Here is a 23697-nt window from a genome sequence, read left to right on the forward strand (position 1 = left end):
TCGCAAAGCTCTCTTCGCTCTATGTATTTTCATGGATTTGTCCAAACAAGGAAGAATATGGGAGGAAGAAAAATTATTCGTCAAATACACGTTGAACACAGTAATATCTTGACTCTGAATCCCTTAGCAGCTTTGCTAACCGTCAATTTCTCGTTCACTTTAGATGTCAGCACTAGAGGGCAGCATAGGTCTTAACCATCGTAGTGTGAATGCACGATGGTTCCAACGATTGCTGGAACAATCGTAATCTGAGCGAGGCAATAGTCTACTGCGCCGTGTAAACCCAGCTTCAGTTTCAAATGCTAATTATTTCAGGCTCCCATGCTGAAGTAGCCTGCTGTAGTAGTAAATCCGACACAATATATGTCGTATGTTATCAAGAAAAGAGTGTCCCGAAGGAGACAATTCCCTTTTTCCGCAGAAGTGGAAATACACGACGTGACGGTTGCATGAAAGCAATATTTTCATCTGATATTTAGAAAATGGCATTCTTTTGGTCATTTATGACTAATAAATTTAAAAATTAAAATTATAATAGTATTCTTCGCGGGAATTGGCAATGCAACTATTTATGCTTGCGATGAATCCATAACCATAGAATCCAAGTTAAACTCCATGCATTTTTCTAATAGATCGATTTGAAGACCTCAATCGATTCGCAATCTATCCGCAGTCCTTTGCCGTCGCTGACTACATGCATGAGCGTATTGGTCCACTATTATAGAGGTCAAATAATTCGACGTAAGAAATACGGTTTTAGAGGCATTTCCGATTGATTCTGTGAGAAGTCCATCAGTTATAGTTTCGACGGATCGACCCATTGTTAATTATTTCGATTGATCGAGGCTACTTGAGTAGTTCGATTGTTCGGGTGGTTATCGTTGGTTATCATTAATTTTGCCATGACTGATACATGTAATTTATCCATCGAAGCTTGTAAGAGTTTTCACGTCAATATTTATCAGAGACTATAATATTTTCGCTTATATTATTTCAAATCGTCGATTTATGTTAGCTATCCAATTTGTGCCACCGTAGATGGACCGTTGATTTTCGGCACCTCTTTTTTTTACGGCACAATACTCGAGTAAAAGATAAAATTTGGATGAAGTGGCATAGTTCCTTTCCACACCATAAAGTAGTACTTTAGGAAATTAAAGCCCGCTCTAGCTATCGGGAGTATTTTTATGACTTCCATAAAAAACAAAGAGAATAATAACTGCCATGTTTTCATGACCTAAATCGGTTACTCATTGTTCGTATACGAGATTATACTATAATGCATCGGAAATTATGCTGTAGGCTGAACTAAAAACTTTTGATATTTGAGAGCCTTTATTTATGAAGTGAGTAGATTTTCTATTGATTGAGGCAACCTAACGCCTGAGATACGCCAAAGCCTATGCTATTTTTTACTAGAATAATAGGATATTATTCCTATAAAAAAGAAGGTTATGGTAATAATATTTGCGAGTATTTGTTGTAAAATTGACGAATTTTTTGTAAGCAATTTGAAAAAAAGGTAGCGACTTAATTCAACTATATGCCGTACTTAATTTTAAGGTTTTTAACGTTGAATTACGTGAATGAAACCGGAGCAAGACCACTGATATAATTTCTCATGTTCACCGTTTCAATTTACATCGCAATTTATCAAAAGGTTTTGGTTTATGAAAGGAAAAGATTTGTTACTCCGAAAACATATTCTACCCTATTCAGCAGTTCTCTCGTAATTTGCATGCAAAAGTTTAGCAGCCCAATTTTCATGAGTGACTTTTCGTCGATAGAGTTTTGGGTTACTTTCTCAACCCGACGGAATGTTATTGGGGGAAGGAATCGCTCGCTAGACTGTAAAAAGTAAATAGCCAAGCGAGGGACATGAACGAGTCTAGGAGAACTAGAGAAGTTTTAGCTCATTTGGCATGACCTCGTGACGTCATCAACTATCTCCGTAAGGGTCATGACCTTCGATTTTTTTTGCGGAGAGCTCGCAAGGGAAGCTACAGATGGGGAAACGGATAATATGGCTCTATTTATTTTGGAGACTATCTCAACGGCTGAAATAGTACATGGTGAACTTCGTTTACTCCCATAACTTCTTCTTCATACTACGAATCCCCATGAATGATGTAACTTTAAAACTGCCGGAGCGTTTAACGAAGTTTTAATAATGAATTTATGTAGTTATTTATCAATAACGAAATTTTGAATAATAAACGTAAAGCAGCTTTATAATTCCACGTAAATTTACTACTTAACCTAGGTCGTACAGTTTTCAATTTATGTGCAATTATAAAGTTCATCGTATTTGATTACGATACATTGATTCCATGAAGTCACGCCCGAGAAAACGAACAATTGAAATTTTACATAATTCCTTTGGGTTGGAAGCTGTTGAACAATCTGAAATTTTAACTCTTTATGTAATTTTTACGGGCATATGCTCGCCACCCATTCCTCTTAACCTTGGATCTTCACAGTCACCGACCGTTTCCTTTCATCTGGCAGAACTCACGCAATCACAAAATAACGGGTCTCTTTATTTTTCAAACTCTATCAGAATCGAATATGGTAAAAATACGGCCGATTGCTCGGCCTGTCCTAGCACAACCAACCTCGGCCTAGGCACATGTATCACTCGTTGGTCTTGCCTGCGGGTCGGATCAAAGGTCCGAACTCTAGTTGTTTTGAATGCGGCCTCATTAAACTTGTATTAATGATCTCAATTTCATTCACAAATGCACGCCGAGAGCATCGGATCATCCACGGCCACACGCCCCACTGGGGGGGCGGAGGGGAGGTTTCAGTCGGCCTTTGGAAGCACGTCCCCCCCCCCCCTACCAACCCACTTCCCCTCCTTCCCCCTCCACCTCCAGCACGGGAACAGGACAGGTTCCCATCCAGCCCCCAAACCATTAAGCCTGGCCACCCCGTGGGTCCGAGTTACAATCTCCGCCATAAATTATTCCACATCTTTCTGTTGCGTCCCGTATACATTTCTAATGGGCATTGAAAAAAGGAAAATCATCGGCGTGTGTACATACTCTGTGAGAAGGACGTCGATGTTATCTGAGTCGATCCATTAATGGGATATCAGAGGGGAGGGAGTGCCGTGTGTCCCCCCACTCTAAGTTATGTTATTGATGAGCAGGCATACATAAGCGGAAAATGCAAAGTTGACTCGCAAAAGATCATTAACTCCGTAATTGTATATTATTGCCGTCGTACTTCTTTTTCGCGGCGATCCCGACTTTTCCGTAATGCGTTTCAGTAGTTTGAAATTAAGCAATAGTAGGGATGGAATAGTCCACTTATGCGAATGGGCGGACCCACGCGAGTTATTGATGTTGGACCATCTAGTCCACAGGGTCTAAATGTTTATCGATCGCTATCTGCATAAATTCCCCTAATTAAGGTCCATGAGGTTGCAGTTTATTTATGTGTAAATTAACGTTGGCAAAAAAGAGTAAAAGCATTTTAAAAGTTCATGATTGATTGTACCGCATGGAGGTAATTTATTTTCCGTCGCAATGTGGTTGTCGCGACGGGAGTTAGTAAGTTTTAAACGTTTGTATGCTTTTTATTCTGGGTGTCTGCTTTTTGTCGCTATTTGTCCAATCGTATGCGGAAACGTTCAGAATAGGCATTCACTATTTCTGCAGTTTCACGTTTGTTAAAGTGACTTGCATTCAGTCTTACGAAGCTTCAGAAGTTCTCAAGGCTAAACGGGTGTGTATTTACGTCGGCGTAGTGTAGCAACTCATTTCGTGAACGTCGTGGGAAATAATTGTGTGGTACAAGTCTCACGTACTCATGAGACACTCGGAGTCAAGTCATTGCGTTTCAAGTATAGCACACGCAGCTTTGACAATTTGGACAAGTTATCTCCAAGATACTATTTTGTATTCAAATAACTCCCAGGTGGCTCTCTGTCATGCCAACTATTTTGACTTATCTCGATGGAGCGGGAAGCCGGATGTTTCAAGAAGAACCTTGTGAGAATGAAAATGAAATGTAAAAAGATGTAATTTTATTCGCGCATTCGAAGAGAAGACTGAGGATAAGGTAAGAAGCCATAAGAAATAATCTTTGATAGAATTTCTAATGTCATGATTCTTCTAGCATCAAAGTGCTAAAACACAGTGTTCATCTGATTGTTCTCATCGTGCATTATATTCAAATTTTGTTTTCATAGTATCATTTTTATAACCATACAAAAATGTAAAAATCGGTTTAATTTTCTGCTCAATTTGAAAATTTCTTCTAGCTTATGTGATTTAATTTTTCTTTTCACAACTTTCCTTTAACTTCACAACTTCTTATTTTAATGGCATCGTAACTCTTAATTGCAGTTTAACTATAATAACTTGCTGCTAATCAGTAATATACGTTGAAAATTTTTCACCTAGAGTGATAACTACTCATTTAGAAATAAAACAATTTATGTAGTCTTGGCTGCATATTTATATCGTATTTTTTGTTTTATTGATACTTATTGTTATTCTTCATCCTTGAGCAGATTTGTGTGTAGGAAAACAAAATAAAAATAATGGCTTCTTTCTCAGTTTTTTATTCCCAAATTTATGAATGGTGAGCATTTGATATTTTCAGTTTAAAATAAACTTATTTTAACGGCAAATTATGTCAGAGTATGACCGGACTTTTTCGGAGCAGTGAAGCATATATTTTGAAGTGGAGAGTCGTACTCTCTAATACTTAATGAGTATTACAAATTATTTAGTCAGTCGCAAATCCAGCCTCCGTAGGTGGCCGAGACTGTTTATTTTCTGTTCAGTTATCCTAAGCTTAATTTGTGGCCTAGAACGTTTCAGTTTTCACTTCCGATTTAATAATGTATTCCAACGAATGTTTTGGTCACAGAACGCCTACCTTCGTGGCAATGAAACAATTTTATGAAGTAAGAGCGTCTTACAGAGCAACGCAACGTAAAAATCGCCGACGCCTTTATTCATTGTGCATTCATCCTCCCAGGATGATTGAACTGGGTGTCCGAGCGGCATGAACTGATTCATTCCCACCATGATCATGGGAGAGATAGGATTTATGCCTTCTATTAGTAGAGTGGAGATATGGCTAGTCACTCTAAACCCTCGGAGCAAAGATCGCGGGAGGAAAAGCGAGGTGGGTCGAGGGAAGTCTCAAGTTTCATTAAATAGACCGTGGACCATTGCTCATCCCTCCCCTAGGCTCACCAGCAAGTCATGGAGTTCACCAAGGCTCGACTGTTGCCTTGGAGAATTAAAATCGGCTTGGGATATACACCACCGCTGAAGGGATTTCTCGCTGGGTGTGTTCTTCTCCGTCTATTCGTTTGACGAGGAATAACTGGTTATTGGATTAAAAGGGTTGAGGCAAAAAAATGAACGCTTTCCGTTCCGTTCTAGCTCAAATACCCCCGGCGTCTATACTGGGATACAAGTCGCTACCATTTTAAGAAGAAATCTACTTCTTTAGCGAAAATAACTGGGCGAAATGCGCTAAGGGGAACATAGCGAATGAAGTTTAAGGGACAAGTGTAAAGTTTTGCGATGTTATTGATGAAGAAAACTGAAGACAACCTTCTAATGAATGAGTGCAATACAGAAATAAGTTAGGAAGAACTGAACCTACAAAACAGAAATTTGAACAATAACACGTACATTTTCTGTGAGGTTGAATTTACTTTCTCTTTTTTTCATTTTATTGATTTTTCTTTATTGATTTCTACCTTTTCAATTTATTTATGTGTACCTTTTCAATCTTTTTCGTGAAGTACCCGTCCTTGTATATAAGCTTCAGTCCCTACTCTCGTTTACGAGTCTGGGTGGGCCAGGAATTGGTTCTTTCACTAGATTTGAATTATCTATGTCTCTGTTCTCTTAGTTTTGAATATTACTAAATCTACTTTTACATTTACTAAACGATACATAGATAATTATGAGCATACAAACGGATGATACCAAATTGCCAAAGTTGATTTTCTACGCTCTTCGATTAATTATGATAAGTGATGAAGGTTACGAACGATGATGAACTACAAGTTGAAGTATTTGGCCAATTTTTTTTAACAGCTGAATAATTTATGAATACCTACATATTACTCTAGCAGCCAAAAATACCAGTTAATATGCTTTTGAATAATTTTCAAACTGACTTTTTTATTTAATCCTTTCTCCAATTGCTTCATTCTTGTCCTTTCCTCGCCGGAAATGTATAACTATTGCTTCCTATTGTTTTCATGGATAAAATTGTAAGTAACTTCTTATCTATCCTATTTATTGCATATTAGAAACAATCAGTTCGATTTGAGCTATGGACGACGCGGGATCCGGCCTGGTGTGACCAAATATCAATCCGTCTGTGGATGCGTTGCGGAGCGTGAATTAAACCTCACTTAAAATTGTTGGGCGTGATTGTTGACGCCCCGTAGTGCAATATGGGCGGCTCTCAATTCGTCGTGGGTACGAAAACAAAGTAAAAAGGTTTTAATTTGTGGGTGGCCATTATTCCTCGCGCTGGGGATCGGTTTTCTCAGCGATCTGGGTATTGTTTGCCTTCGTCGACGTTCCGGGTCCTGACCTCTGCATTCTTCAATGACTTTATAGCCGTCTGCCTAGAGTAGTTTTCCTCTCGTGAGCGAAGAGAAATTGCTCTATGCATTAAACGACTCAATTGTTTTAATTTAACTGGTTTCTTATTTTTTAACATGGTTAATTTTGATACTCTTTAGTGTGGGTCGGAATAGTTACCCAGTGAAGGGAGGGACGCAGCTTAATGTCTTTGACGAATTTGACTTCCCCTATTGTCAACGAAGTACACGCCTTTGAAGATTTGAATAATTAATAATGCCTATAACGGATGATCATAAAATAATGGTGCAGTTTCAGTTATTCAATTCGTGAGGAATGGAGTGAAATTAATACCAGGTGAACACTGTTTTCCTCTAGAGAATTATTTTTTATCGTCGTGAAAGAAAAAGTTAACTTAAACTCACCCTCTAGAATAACTCATGATAATATCGTATTATCATGTTATTAATGCAAATACTGCCTGAACCTCCAAGACGAATAAACAAAGAAAAGTGACATGATATTCTCATCTCATTTGCTTTTATTAAAATTCCATCTTCCTTGCACGGCAAGTTAACGAAGCAAATGTGTCTAAGCTAACTCCTCATTATGTGGAAAGAAATTTAAAGAAGAAATTTCTAACCTCATGGATAGCTCAACTCCAAAACGCTCATCTGGAAGCATCTTATATCCCTGATCTCATGCTACCTGGACAGAGACAACCCCTCGTGGATAATGGAAAAATTTGGATAGTCGATTCATTTACCATAAAAGCAACGTATCAATATGGAAAATCGAAACTGTGTGCATTGTAAGGTTCACTTTGTATGATTACCGAGCACAACCTATGTTTTGCAGTGTGTTACGACTTACTATGTGTGCTATTTTTATTTTCTATGAGGGAAAGGTATCCTTCATTTATTTTAAAATTTTTATTTATTCCTATAGCACCGAAAACAGCACTTATTGAGGAGTTTTCAACAAGATAAAAATTATGCGTGCAAGAACAACCATGCCCTAGATAGGGGAAATCTTCCCGGGCGGGACTCAAACCCGTAACCTCTAGTTCTGCTGACGAGGACTTTACCGCGCCGCCACCTAGGCTGGCCATTCAGTCTAATGTCTTCTGCGTAATTTAAAACGTATGAAACAGTGGCGTAGCCAGGGGTGGGGTCCGGGGGGTCTGGACCCCTCCCCCGAAATTACACAATCATTTTCCTTCATAAGAGGAAACAAAATATTGAAAAATCATGAATAAAAAATTTCTTTGACAATTGAAGTTTTTTCGATTATGAAAAGTGTTAAAATTAGTTTAAAACCCATGCTTAGTATCCTGTTTTTCAAAAATTCCCCCCCCCCTGGTTTTGAACCTCCCCACCCCAAACGAAATTCCTGGCTACGCCACTGGTATGAAATTCGTTATAGAAACATTTCTTACCTATCAAACCTATGGACACTAATAGAAAATAGACTAATATAGGCTCATGCATTTTCATCGTTAACATTTTGTTAACATCGTTTCATCGTTACATTTTGTCAAATTTATTACAATATATATTATGGTTCAATTCATCGGAGTTCTAGTGTCGCGAACATCCGTTTTCCAAGTGTCGGGGTCGCCCGGGATCGCACCGGAACAAAATGAAATCCTGTCGGGCCAGTAAGCTCACCTCTTTGTGGCAAGAGAGTAGCACTCCGCCGCCGTAAAGTTTCCGGGAGCCACACACAGGAGGACGATCGCTTTTAGCGCGGAACTCTACTCTTGGATAAATCCTCCCCGAGTCCCGGAAACTCTCGCGTCCGCTTCCCGCACAACCCGTCCGCCGGGTGAGTGCACTTTCTTGTGAGATCTGCGTTTTCGCGGCCCGGGTCGGAAGGAGGGGGCGTGGTCCAAAGACGTAGGGGTGCTGCTTAGCCCCCCTTCAGAGGTCGAAAGTTTCCGGGGGGAGTCGCCCCCGATGTGTGGACGGGTCGGGCTCGTGGGCGTTAACGAAGGCCCAGCAGTTCGAAACCACCGTCGCTCCAGCTTCCGACCTCAACGCACACCTTGCCTAATCTACTCCTTACTCAGTCAAATGCTTTCCCCGTAATGTAAAACGTATGAAAGTCATTATGAAAACATTTCTGGCTATCATACCCATGAATGATTGGAAGTAGATAAATAAAGATCTCAATAGGCACGTAACCTTCACCACTCCAACCACTAACATTTACTCTCCCTCCTTACCCACATTATCTGCTTTCCTTCCTCCCTTTCGGTGTAGAAATAACTCATGTTTAGAGATACGTGAAAATCGCACTTTCATTTTTATTTTAACGCACATTCAATAACAGTTTATCGTATTTTGTAGCGTACATTTTTTATTTTCATAATGAGGTAGATGACGCTAAAATGTAGTGAAACACAGTTATATGACAAAATACAGAATATTTTAAATAAATATGTTGTAGAACATTAATACATTAAGGAATAAGACATGCAGTTAGACAAGAGGTGTAGCTTGTCCGCGCCCACTCATAGTTCGCGGCCACGTATAGTCCCAGCCAATTAGTAGCTGGCCAGTCGCTCACATGCTTTAAGCGGTGAGTGTCGGCGGAGCATTTAAACTGCGCTCGGCACAAAATGTACGAATTCTGCCGTCGAAAAGGCAAATTTGCGTAAAAATATCATAAAAGTCCAGTCATCGCATCTATTTTGCATTTATTTGCACACATCGCATCTATATCGCATTTATCGCATTTGCGATTTTCACGCATCTCTACTCATGGTTGTATGGAGATGCAGCTGTGCCTGATAATGACGTAGGCTACGTAAAAACCAGTTGCCGAGTATTTAATCACCTGGGAAATTACAAATTACCTTTATGATTACTATTACTAAATAAAGTGGCTAACATCTTCAGCGTTACCATGTTATCAAAAATTCTTCGAGCTAACTGGGAGCAATACATAGCTTTTACACTTTCTACGAGAGATTCGGAGGCTGTGATGCAGCATTTCCCATCCTTGCCGTTGCTATTTCTAGCCCAGTAATGAGTGTGACCTCGAGGAACTCTTTATTTAAAATATAACACGGTCGTATAAAGTTCATTCATTGATATGAAATGAAGTTATGCTAATAAAATATATGTCACATTCGTGTGGAGGTTTTATTTCATTATCTATTTTCATGATCTTTTATTATTCGGAAAGAGAGCATTTTGTCATCTGATGCATTAGCTAAAGGAAACCTTTTGTGGCACTTATTTTTCCCTACGTAAGCTAAATCCTTGCCAGCACTCCTGCCTTTGTGTTTTTATGACTGGTATGGCAATGCGTCCTGGTGAATACCTATTAATGACGTAATTAGTGCTGATATGCTCCTAGCAATGATTTGTTACGCCTGATTACTGGAACTCCTCAATCACTTCAGTTAAATGAAACATTTCATGTGGAAAAATTCATGCCGATTGAATTAATGGTAAAATATTTCTCGTTGCGAAACTATTACCCCTTCTTTACGGAATGAAATAATCTATTTCAGAGCCTAGTGATAGTTCAGAGAAAGAGAATTTTGCCAATTAATATAATTACTATTGCCATGTGGATACTGTTTGAAAACGTCGCAGCATTTCCCATCTGAGTTTAAGTATAATGTGCGCGTATGCCTGTCATGAACTAGAATTCACCATGGTAAAGTGGTTTGGGAATAAAATAAATAAATAAAATCGCTTTGTTATTATTAAAAATACATCCCAATTATATCTGATCAAAAATTTGAATTTATGAGATCAAAGGCAACTCAAGCAATCGAAAACGTTTTCCTAGTTCAGAGTGAATCAAATTTTTAAAATACTTGCTATATTATTACTTAGTCTGTATAATTTTATGGATTTACAGGAACTTAACTAAATTGTTTGCATTTGGAATCATATACGTATGGCATAGTATCCTCACCAATTCACTCTTTACGCCCGTGGAAGTATGTTTTCTTTTTTATTAAAAGATTTAAACGCAGTATATAGAAGATTAACCCGGCAGTGGTCGCGTGGGGTGTCCCAGACACCCCAGCCTTATAAAAGCGCGATTTTTTCTTGCCGTTTTGACTGTATTGATCTGTACCTTCCTCTAGCTGAGTTTTTAAGCTTTCTGAAGACACCTGTGAAATATGATTATAATATCACCACAAGTTTTTAAACAAAATTACTTTTGTCAAAGCTCTGCAGAGTGGGGTGCGTTAGACACCCCACGCGACCTTTCTCGTTACGATTTTCCTCATAAGTTTTTTTGTCACCAAAATGTTTTCAGCCATTTGAATTTCATTTGATTGTTACTATTTCTGAAACTCACAATGAAAGTTATCTTTCTATGTTTACATGAATAAATATTTACGCATGGGTATATTTTAGTGGCTATATTCGCATAAACAAATTCAATGTTAGTTACATCCAGTTTCTCAATTTCTATTTTTCTGTAAGTTATTTGTACATTGCTAGTCCTCTTTATTTACGATTACATTTTTAGCTTTGGAGAAATATGCATACATGCATAAGCTTACTACCTTTCCGCATTCAATTTTTGGAATGAATTTATTTCACGCAGTTATACTGTAAGCAAATGGAATCAATTTTTCCTATGATCACTGGTGGAAGTATGTAAAATGTGTTAAAAAAGCACGGGAACAAGGTTGTTCGCCTCAATTATTTGCAAGAGGCATAGATATTCTCCACATAATTTGATTTCTTCGGAAAATAAATACCGCAGTCGGACCATTGCTCAATGCTGGGTAAGCATCGCAGGAGAACACAGCTGGTAGTCTCGATGCTTTGCAAGTGAAATCGATACATCTCATGTAAATTGATCTAGTTTGAAAACAAATACCAATGATGGATGATTGCTCAATTTTGGGTATGAATCACACTAGAACACAGCTGGTAGTTTCGATGCTTTGCAAGTAATAGAGATACTTCTCAAGTAAGTTGATCTAGTTTGAAAACAAATACCAATGGAGGATGATTGCTCAATTTTGGTATGAATCACACTAGAACACAGCTGGTAGTCTCGATGCTTTGCAAGTAATAGATATACTTCTCAAGTAAGTTGATCTAGTTTGAAAACAAATACCAATGGTGGATGATTGCTCAATTTTCGGTAAGAATTACAGGAGAACACAGCTGGTAGTCTCTATGCTTTGCAAGTGATAGAGATACTTCTCGTGTAAGTTGATCTAGTCTGAAAACAAATACCACTGGTGGATGATTGCTCAATGCTGGGGATTAATCGGAGTAGGACAGGGGTGGGTATATATACAGGGCTGTGACTTCAGTTTGCTTTGTCTTGTTGAATGGTTGGCCTGTGAAGACAGACGTGAGATATTTAGAGCTGTGATAATCATCTCCATGGATTCGTCATCCAATTATTACATTCTGGAGAAACACCGACTTTGATAATTGCCGACGACCGTCAATGAGGTAAGAGAATTTTTTTAAATCGATATAGAAATCATGTATCTAGTTTTTCGGTAACATGAAAGACAGATTTTGCAATACTTATAATATTTGCAATCAATACATTATAGACGTTTGCAGCCTCTCTCGAAAAAAGACAGAGATACCTCGACTTTAGATTAAATAGTTGGAGGAGGTCTTATTAAATTCTGCCTTCGCAGCAAATTGCGAAGTTTTTGCGGTGATTTCTTGAATACTTCGTTCAATAAGGTAAGCGCAGTACTTATTCACGTAAATTATCATTTATGTATTATCATTCATTTGCCGTTGACAATAGGCCTTCTAATACTTACATTCATCGTTTCCAATCTATAATAGATGTCAGCTGTATCCCGTGAAAAAGAAAGAACCGAAATACTTCGTCTTTTGAATGAATCATCGGATGAGGAAGTCATTGATTCTGGCGGAACTTCGGATGAGGAAGAAGACGGGTGTTCTATGTCGGAGCATGACACTGATAGTGAACAACAGTGCAGTGACGTTGAACTGTCAGAAAAGAGAAGTGATCATGTGTATGTCGGTAAGGATGGGGTAACTAAATGGAATACGCAGGCACCAAGACCAAATGTCAGAACATCAAGAAGTAACATTGTTACTCAGAGGAGTGGGATTATTGGCAACAAAAATGGGTTCAGAACACCAATACACTGTTTTCGTGCAATGTTTGATGAACGAATGATAGAGCGTATTGTAAGTTGCACCAATATTCAGATACAAAAAGTAGCTAAAAATTATTCTCGTGAAAGAGATGCTAGCAAAACAGACATGGAAGAAATTGAATGCCTGATTGGCATTTTACTTTTCGCCGGGGCAAATAAATCTGGGAGACAGAATTTATTGGATTTGTGGGATCGCAGTGGACTAGGGGTGGAACTATGCTATTCTTCAATGAGCCATCACAGATTTCTCTTTCTCCTTCGGTGTCTTCGTTTTGACGACCTCAATACTAGAATGGAGAGAATAAAGGCAGACAAATTAGCACCAATTAGGGATATATTTCAGATATTTGTTGCTAATATACAACAGCATTACCGAATTGGACTATTTGCCACAGTTGATGAGCAATTGGTTCCTTTTCGGGGAAGGTGTTCATTTAGACAATATTTACCCTCCAAGCCCGCAAAATACGGCATCAAAATTTTTGCCCTGGTAGATTTGAGTGTATTCTACACTTTGAACTTAGAGATTTACGCAGGACGGCAACCAGAGGGTCCGTTTTTTGTCGATAACAGTCCGAAAGAGGTGGTAAAGCGAATGGTTTCTCCTATAATCGGAAGTGGGAGAAACATCACAGTAGATAATTGGTTCACTAGTATTCCGTTAGCAGAGGAAATGATAAGCAATAATTTGACGCTTGTTGGAACAGTGCGCAAGAATAAAAGGGAATTACCACCGGATATAGTGAATGTAAGAGAGAGAGAAGAAAATAGCAGCTTATTCTGCTTTAGGAAGAATATAGCTTTGGTTTCGTACGTCCCAAAAAAATCAAAAAATGTCATTTTATTATCAACAATGCACAGCAGAATTTCTATCGACGAATCCACGGGAAATAAAAGGAAGCCGGAAATATTGACCTTTTACAATTCAACTAAAGGAGGGGTAGACACAGTAGATGAAATGTGCAGCACCTATTGTACCAACAGAAACACCAGGAGATGGCCAATGACTGTTTTCTTTCATTTGCTAAACACTGCTGGCATCAATGCATTCATTATGTTTAGGGATACCAATCCTAATTCAAAATTGCGGAGGAGAAGTTTTCTTCGTGAGATAGCTCGATCCTTAACTTTACCATACATAAAAAGGAGATCAAAAATAAGCACGATTCCCAGAGGGCTGAGAAGGAAAGTAGAGAAATATGCGCAAAATGAGTCTGATTGTGAGGAAAAGAAAGAGGAGGAAGTGAAGAAAAAAGTTGGAAGATGCGTTCTTTGCCCTAGAAGTAAAGATATAAAAACAAAAATGTGTTGTGAATTATGTAAGAAATCAATGTGTGGTAAGCATTTGTTGAAAATTTGCAGTGACTGCTTAAAGTAAATAAATAGTGTACATGAATAATTTCCAACTATGTATCTTTCAATTCAATAAAACTTTTCAGTAGCATGAAATTTGACTGTTGTTGAAGATTGTAGAATAAATTAGTTAACCCTTCCAATGTTGCATGGCAATTCTGAAAGGAGTAATTTAATAGCTAAAAGCAATCGTATACTCATTGTAAATTTTTGGCCTCAAGAATACATGTAGGGATATCGATTAATTATTTGTAAGTAGAGTTTACCCATGGCAAATAGAAGTCAATGATAAATTTTTGTTAATAAAAGCATAATGCCATATATAATGAGAAACAGTGATAGATTTTATAAAATCACATGCCATGTCTGCTGATCTCAATATATTTCGATTGTATTCCTAGGCTAACGACGAAAAACTAAATTTTGGTTATTTCATGGAGGAATTCGAACAGCCAACTTCGGGTGTTCAGAATTATTGACATAAAAAATTAAAATTTAAGTTAATGATTTTAAATACTGATTATATCAATTATCAAATACGCAAAATAAATGTTAACTTATGAAAAATATGCATTTTTACGAAAAAAATAGACAAAAATCATTTGGGGTGTCAGGGACACCCCACGCGACCACTCACGTTGGGAAAATGGGCGCGACTACCGCCGGGTTAAATATCTGTAAAAGTGCTAGACCTAGTCACACATTAACCAAAAAGCCAGTGCTTTGTTTGTGGGAAAAGGACGTGTAGGTTTCATCACGAGAAATTCGTTTGAGCTCGAGTATAAATCTTTTGCGAGTAGCTCCCTTCGCAGCCGACGAACTTTGAAGTTCATCGATTTTTTCACCACGTTTTAGGTTTATACATCTCGCTATCATTTCAGCGGCGAGGATGTGCTTTTGAAGGCTTTTATCTTCTCCGGCCTATGAGATTCGCGGTTCTTCCCGTGGAGGGGAAAAAAGACACGTACACGTTATGGGACAAAGCAAACTTCTCAGACGAAGAAGGTAAAGTCTCTGTAAAACATCTGTGTGGTGAATATGCAAATGTCATTTATGCCGGGGATAAAGGGGGCCTAGTTCTAAAGCCATGGTCACTAATTAAGGCCGTCGCGTATATGAGCGCGAGGGACGTACTGGGATATTTTTCTCATGGACCTAGTTTTGCATCGAGTCCACACACTTAGGGATTAATGCACTCCCTTTGTGTATTTATTTTCGCGGGCTTACACCCTGTTCCACTAAGTACGAGAGCGTGTTTTTGTCCATTCTACACCCTTTTTTGTTGCAACAAAAAACAATCAATTGTAATTTTATGTGGTCGACATGTAAAATAGAGGAGCGTTTAATCTGTTGTATTGTGCCCGCTTTTTACAAAAACCCACTCTATATATGATTACATGTGGTCTCAGGTCTCAACCTTTCAAATTCAACTATGCATACACTTATTTTCAATTATGATGACACATTTATGAAAATTTCTTTTCTTCGTTGTTTTCTCACGAGTGACTGTTTTCTCAGTGCATTGTTTTTTTAGCTTCACCAACTAAAAATATGAATAAAGAGTAATTTCCTGAATTTTTTTAAACGCAGCAACTGTTGAAACTCATATATATTTTATTACTGTGTCTTTTTTACGCGTTTGTGGAAGTGGTTTGGATGGAGTCTACGTACGAGCTGTTGTGCTAACGTAACGCTTTTTTATATTTCTTTTCTCATTTCTACGAGGTTCATCATTAAAATAAAAGTATTATTTCTTTAAAAACTCATACTGATAATGGTAATAGGGCAAAATAAAGTATTACATTTTATTTTACACACATTAATAAAAAACTTCCGCCTGTAGTAGAATGGTTATGACGAAAAAAGAGATGAAGTGTTTCACTATAATTTCTTCGGTCTCCAAAAGGAAGTTTTTAAGAACCAATTATGTTCTTGAACTAGTAAAGAGACTCCATGTATACGCTGAAAAAATGTAATTAAAGCAGCAGGTATAATGTCAGCCATCCCATTTTGATTTATTCTCGCTATGCCATTTAGCGCATTTGATAGAAAGTTATTAATTTTTTGTGCTTAAAAAAATAAGATTTATAATGTTTACAGGAGAGGCATTGATAATTTTTTATAGTGCTATTTAGCTATAATCGTTAGTAATATTTTGAAATTACTTTATAGTTGGAGTTCGTTCTTTTAATCAAGCATATATTTGTCTAGAGATATGCGCTTAATATAATAGTAGTAATGTTGTTTTACGGGTGCGTCGACATCTGAGGTCATTTTGCCGCGCTTAATGATCAGTATATCTTGATAAGGTTACAATGAAGGGCTTTTCAATTATGGAATAAATAATGTGTATCTTTCAAGTCTTCTTTTTCATTCCACATCCCGAAGTTATATCTCTTGCATCCAATGCGACGCGAGTTAAATAATACCTCTTTCCCGTAAATAATGCGACCGAATTCAAAGACTTCGCTGATGTACACTTTCGCACTGCGTGCCCTGAGTGGATATTTACGATTTTTTGCCTGTCGGATGAATTCTTTTTTATCATTAATATGCGTTGCTCTGGTTTCATTTTTATGCCGACAATAGTACAGTTCTAACGTATTTGACGATGACAGATGCCTGAATGCATCTTTGAGGTATGGCTTTGGAAATTCTTATCAATTCCCTTTTCAGTTAATTACGCCGATTGGGCTTAGAAACTAAGTGAGATAAGAACACTTCGGATTATCATGAACAATGGAAAAACGTGCGCGAGAAATTGTGCTTGGTAAGGTATTGTAAGAACCTAGTTCTTTGTGATGTACATTCTCCATTTTTTTGTGGCATTGCTTCCTTAGATTTTCATTCTCTTTATCCATTTTTTTCTACCTACTATTCCCCGGAAAATTCTCCTAATGTTCTGTGAACCTATATCTGTCGATAATTTTTCAGGATTAAGCGGAAACAGACTTTCCTTCTCGATTCTCTAAAATCTATGCATGCATGTGATATTCTAAATAATTACATACCATTTTATGTAATGCCCTCTCATATGATGAAGTTGGACAACATTTTCCGGAAATGTGAATGATGTTTTTGAGAACGAATGATAACGTAGTTTCATCGAAATGATTTCTCCTTTGGCTTGAAAGCTGGGAGCGTAGTATTAATGCGTATGATTGGATTGATAAGGTTGCAGTTAATTTATGCTCTTTATAGGGGGGCTGGATTTCGTTGCATATTCACTTCGTCGGATGTGTGAGTACCAAAGTCTCATGAAGTTCCTCGACGAAACCCAGGTTCAATAATTGAGCAAAGGATTTTAGAAAATATCCAATTCCCTTCTGTTATTTATTGTTGGTTTTGCGTGTCGCTATCTTCGTAAGCGTTCTCTGTAAACTAATTCTGCTACGCACAAATATTGAAAAAGAATATTTTGATGCCGTTTGAATGAATATTTTATTTTATACAGTGAATATTATCCGTGGTTTCATGATAGTCCATTTAATTAGAAAAAAATTGCTTTCAACTACTTAACGATAATTTATAATCCAACCGATTTCAACCGTTTACTGCCAATCAAAGGAGAAGAGTTCCGTAAAAATGATACAGAAATGCTGAAACAGGCTGTAGAGTAATAATATTATTATTGTGGACTAGAACAATGTTCATTTACCTTGCGAATATTTGGTGAGATCCTCTTTTCTTGTTATAATATTCTCTTCCCATCTTCATCATCATTTCTGTGATATTATTTCTTCTAGTATCCTCAAGCTTTGCCGTGAGCTATATGGAAATTAGTGACCACTGCCGCGAAATCGGAAGGGCAATTTTTTTTTATCGGTCGGCTTTTCTCATGAAGGTTGGGGCTCCAACGACTGCACTTTAGAAAGCACTAATTTTAAGGACAATGTGTGAAGCCCTAAGTCAACTTTACGGCAGGGGTGCATTAGAAAATGACAGAGTAACTCTAGTCTATTTTAAGTGTTCTTAGTGTCTAGACTTTTCGTATCAACATTTGGTCCCAACGCTAGCTAATGGAGCTTTTATACTAAAGCGGATATTTCAAGAAATTTTTTTCGGTAGGGAGTACCATAGAAGTACCCCACTTAATGACATTTCCCATGTCCCATCCCGAGAATTTTTTCCTGAAGCTTTTTGAGAGGCATCAAAACTTGGGCCACTGGAATTGTATTCCTTACTTAACATGCGGTGGCCTTATTATCGTAGTTATAATTTTTGAAGTAGGTACCTGTCGCCTTTTTGTGTCACACACTTGCAATGGAAGTACATAAAATGGGCGAGAACTATAGTATGCTAACTCGAGGCTATGGTGAAAATGAAGAATGGAAATTTGGCTTCTGTTCCAAAAAAAAAATAATGGATTTTCAAGGACACATATAACTCAATGATTTTGATATGATGAACTCTTTTTATTTCATGATAATTCATAAATAAGAAACATTTACTCGAAAATGACTGAAAATATACATACAACTAGGTACCTGTCATACGTTCAGAGGTTAGGCATCTTTATGCCATCTAACGATGACCTGGTTCTGATACTGAATAATTTTCCCATTTTTCAACCTGTTGGGTGCACGGTGTAAACCTCTGCAATCGCAACGGTGGTCGTAATGAATTTAGCGGGACGGTAAGAAGGCTTCGTCTTCTCCTTCCCTTAACATTTCATATGAAACCTGCCTACCCATATTTTGATATAGGATTTCAAAATTGAGTTGTCAAGGTAAACTTCTAGTTGGTTAAATCTATGACCCATTCACGATTTTTTCGCCATTTCCAGGCGTCGAATCATGATTTAAAACCTGATTTCATCACCTCCCGCAAGTAGTTATTTTTCAACACGTCAACGCTACGGTATTGCGATGGCATAGGAGAAGCAAGGGGAGCTTTTAATGAATTTCAAGCACTTTCCATTTTATGTTCATTCTTTCAGGAATGATTTCATTTCATTCGCACGCCTAGTGGTTTTCATAACGAAGAAATATGCACGGCGTGCCTTTGATTATTTTGCTGGGGCTTCCATCTTGCCGCGCCGTAAACTCTTCATCTTATTAAGTTTTTGATGACAATGGGAATAAGTTATGCGGCGGAAGGTCTCCTTTATGCGCCATCTTTCTCGAACGATTTCGGAATCTCATCGGGTTCATGTTCCTTGAAGCACGGACTCTCTTTCGGAGGATTGATGCCTACCGCACATTTCCTTGAGTTGAGCTTCAAAATCGGCGTATTATGGGTATATTTTGGTTCCATTGAAAATGGATTTTATAGAAAGCGTTAGGAGCACGCATCAAACCTTCTCTACTAGTCGTGTTTTGTGCTATTAAGTGTCGAATAACTGGTTTATAACATGCCTTGTTGTAATTACTACTCTCTTTATGCATTAGTTAAAATCGTAAAATTTGCAGTGCATTTAAGGTACACCCTTGTTAGCATTAGCTTGCATCTAAAATATCACGAGAGGTACGTTTGAGAAAGTTGACTAACTTAAAATTTTCAATTTTAGAAGGAGGAAAATTTTGCTATCAAGTTTTATCTTATAAGTGCCTACTTTTTACCCTAAAAGTATGAATGATTGTGTTGATATTTAATAAGTAATGTGGCACCAAGAAAATCGGTCGGGTCGAGGTATTGCATCATCGTAATTCTCGCGGTTGAGTTTCTAGAGAAAACTTAAAGAGTGCCCTCCACAAACGCGGCTGCCGTAACTTTTGCATCACATGACAATATCTCCTAATGATTAGACTTGAGTGTATCGCAAAATCGGTATTCCATGGAAAACATTAAAAAAGCATTCTGTTTGGCGTCAAGAAGAGGCGAGAACTGCCGCGGATAATTCATGCTGAAATGCGTTTGCGTAGGAGTGGAGCACTTAATGATACCGGCGCTATTATACGTAGCCTCTTAGGCAACGCGTGAATTTCAGGGCATCTAATGGTGGAACACGCAAGCGATGGAGTGATTCCATCTTCTTTTGGCTATCGCCTGGGTACTCTTCAAGTTTACGGCTCATATCCTTCCACGCTATTCACGGGAAAATGCCGTAAATGTGTATTTTTAAACTTAATTTTCTTCGATAAGGGACAGAAATAATGAAGGCTCCGTAAAAGGCTTATCTCAACGATCCTCGCCCAAATCTTTTGACTGGATTGGAGTCTTAGCTCCATTTTTGGTTCCCTCATTAATTATGAGAGTGAAATGAGACGAATTATCGTTTTTAGAGATACCTGAAAGGCAGAATTGAGGAAGAATATTGAAATTCTCTGTTATTTAATTTATATTTTAGTGTATTTAGTCTCTCTTATCATGTTATATATTTTATTTATTTAAAATTAAGAGTAAATTACAAACTATTTTGGTATATTTATGCAGAGGATAAGAATTTACGTTGAATTTGGCGATATGTTCGTAATGGCAGCAGAGAATCCGGTAGTCTCCTCTCGAAGTAATGTCTGATGCTTTCCAAGCGAACTGTATTGGCGAAGACCTCTTGGGTTTTACTTTGGTTGAGATTTGCTATCTCTCCGTCCAACGTTTCGATGAGCGACACGTTCATCTTTATCAGGAATCCAGGAGTCCAAGTGCCAATTTCACAATTCCAATTTCCAAAATTTACAATTACCGGTTCATATATATTTTTCTTGTGTTGGAGCGATATCTTCTCCATTGTCTTGATTGGTCGCCCGTCATTTATGACTTTCAGGAGTTGTTACCATGCTCTATTTATGCTGTAGTCGGTGCAAACGATCGTCATCCTTTCGCCTTTTAAGTAAAATCATGATCCTGTTCACATATTCCAATTCAAGAAGGGAACTTTATTCATACGCTATTTTAAATATTTCAAAGCTGCTCACAATGATATTAAAACCATCATGCAATCTATAAGATAGTTATGTAGGTACTATCGAACACGGTGATTATTTGATTATATGTTTATTTTTTACAATCCAAATTTTGGAGCATGCAGTGTAAACACCATCACCATCATGACTAGTGAACAGTCCTAAGATAGGTTTAACGCAGCTCTCTATTCCTCTCTCCTATCCGCTAGTCTCTTCATAGGTACAGTGGGGTGAACCACATGGAGGAATAATAGATCGCAAGTGGGGAACAATATTTTTTGAGGCGGCGCGCCATGAGCCCGAATGATTCGATCTAAATCTCCTTAGCATCGCAATAGGAAATGTTCGAGACCGGGTACTCCACCAGGCTCTAGTGTGCGAAATACTTGGTTACCTCCATGCACGCTCTTTCGCGCTATTTGCACGCAGTTAAATGGAACGCTGGTGCGGAATACCTCACGGGGCGAACGCCTAAATACTTAAGAGCGGAAAATCTTTCTCGCACGAGCCGAGCGTTTGCCTCGAGTGCAACGCGATGGCAAAATCCTCTCATTTCATTCCTTGGCGGCGACCAGCGCCTTCCTCAATATCACCACCAGCTTCAGCTTCTTTTCCCTTATCTCCGGCAGCCTTGTCATTCCCATCACGTGTACACTCAACACCAGCCAAATAAAGTTTATCATTTTATATTCATTCAGTTACTCGCTCCGCCCCCAACCCACCCTCTCCCTCCGAACCCCACGGCAAAGAAATTTTCCCTCCGCGCCGACGGAACTTTTATGAGTTTTAATAATTCCTTGAGCGTCTTTTTTTCCTCATGGCTGGGCATTCTTCCTTTCGTCATCTGATCCTTTCAAGGAAAAGGAGTGGGCCCTTATATGCAAAAATATGCCCGCAACCCAGTTCCCCCCACCCTCCCCACACCCCTCTCCGTCATGGTCGCAATTCTGCTCTTGCGCCAGGATCCTCAAGACTCAAGCTCCCGAAAGTTATTCACGCTTCGGAAGCTATAGCCCTTCCCCACACCGCTTACGTTCCATATTTCAAAATTAAATTGTGTTTCGATTTAAGTGAAGAGGGTTTATGGGATAATGTGAGCGTGATAATGATATAGATGGGAATTGGAAGGGATATATGGGTAAATACTTGCAGCTAAGTGCTCAGCTTATTGAGGGTAAGACTTTCATGATCGCTGGAGGTAGTCATATTATTAAAGAATACGGTTGTAACATATCAACGAAGGGTAGAGTATTGAAATAAGCACTTGCAATTATAATTTCTTATTTCAATATGTAAAAATTCCACTCCATCACGACTTGTTTATCTAGAAGGTTTATATGGTCTAGCTATTGGTGGATTAAGATAGTGATGATGAGGATGCTTTTGGTAACTTTAGCACTCAAAAGAAAGAAATTCTTTGGAAAAATAATTAGTTTGATCGAAAAAAAACTTAATGAAGACATGAATTCTTCTAGGAATCTTTCATCATTTAGTAAATAAAATAGAATGAGAATTTAACTATCATCTGAACAAAATATTATTCAAATGGAGATAATGAGGATACATATGAATTTCTTTCAAATGAAACCTTATCGTAGCCTTTCTTCCTAATTAAAGTCGGTTTATGAGCTGAAACTGAAAAAAATTCAAAAGAAAACTCCTATACGCAATGGGAAGTCATGAAAAAGTTAACTTGTGTGAGATTCTCATGCTGTATTCATCAAGCTAACTGTTATTTGAGAATAAAAATTGTCATATCAAATCATGGCCAAACCGGTCTATTCGTGAATAAATTTGAAAGTTTTTTTTTTCGTAGGAATGATATAGCTTGAAGTATCATTTATTTTTATGGGTAGTCATTGCGGGCACTTGAAGTAGCTTTAAATGACATCTCGTCATTATTATTCCACTACAAATGCAAGGTAAACGGTGTATCCAGGTATGGGTCATTATTTTTTAATGTACCCGGTGATTCCGAACATTTTTTTAGAATCAAGAGGAAAATGTTTTATGTTTCGTTTATTGCGTAGAATATCAAGCGAAGAAAATAATTAGGGTTATTTATATTTTGTAATGTAGCACTTATATGTTTTCACCAACCGTGCCAAAAATATAAGATTTGTAACTAAATTCCTTTTTATAAAATATGCTTCCATTAATAGCCTACCGTCGCCTAAACTGGATTTCTTTTGTTGTCTATAACCGAACAATGATGTTATATATTTTCAATTCTCATAGGCATGGAGGTTCCTTTTCTAGCACTGCCCTTACTTACGACGTTGGCATTTTTATTGGCTTTTTTAACAATTTACATTGCTTAATGATGTGATATATTGACATTGTTGTGATATTATTTTTTTAGTTTCTTGATGATTTAAAATATAGCGTTTCAACTGATGAACCAGTATTCTTACTCGAGCACCATAAGCAATGCTAATTCATGCACTTAGATAAATATGAGTTCATATTTTGATTGTCGTCTGAGCTTCCTTTAGACCCTTCATACCCCATTGAAATGATCGCTCGTTCCACCAAGACCCCGAATTCTTCATTTCCATTTCTTTCGGGGTGAATTGATTTGGCCGAACTGGTCGGAGGCGAGTGAGCGCATTTTCTATTCAATAGGAAGTCGCTCCGCCATCTTCTCACCCAGAAAGAGGAGCGAGGGCGGGGGACGCGAATATTATTTCGTATTTATTTTTTTCCTTCTCCCTTTCAAGAGGCGAGTATGAGAAACTTTTCGCCATTATTTATCCCCTCCTCGCCGGCTCGATCAGAAAAATAC

At 38.0% G+C, this 23697-nt stretch overlaps 1 protein-coding gene and 1 long non-coding RNA gene across 2 annotated transcripts in view; both read left to right on the plus strand.

Moving 5' to 3' along the window:
- Positions 1-23697, plus strand: part of LOC124170800 (MOXD1 homolog 2-like) — a 969195-nt gene that overhangs the window by 196266 nt on the left and 749232 nt on the right. The window lies entirely within an intron of this gene.
- LOC124170802 lies at positions 10878-12665 on the plus strand. The gene is made up of 2 exons (XR_006867589.1): positions 10878-12265; positions 12374-12665. It is a non-coding gene; the product is annotated as an uncharacterized LOC124170802 (long non-coding RNA).

Source organism: Ischnura elegans, chromosome X (genome assembly GCF_921293095.1).
Source record: "Ischnura elegans chromosome X, ioIscEleg1.1, whole genome shotgun sequence".
Taxonomy (NCBI): domain Eukaryota; kingdom Metazoa; phylum Arthropoda; class Insecta; order Odonata; family Coenagrionidae; genus Ischnura; species Ischnura elegans.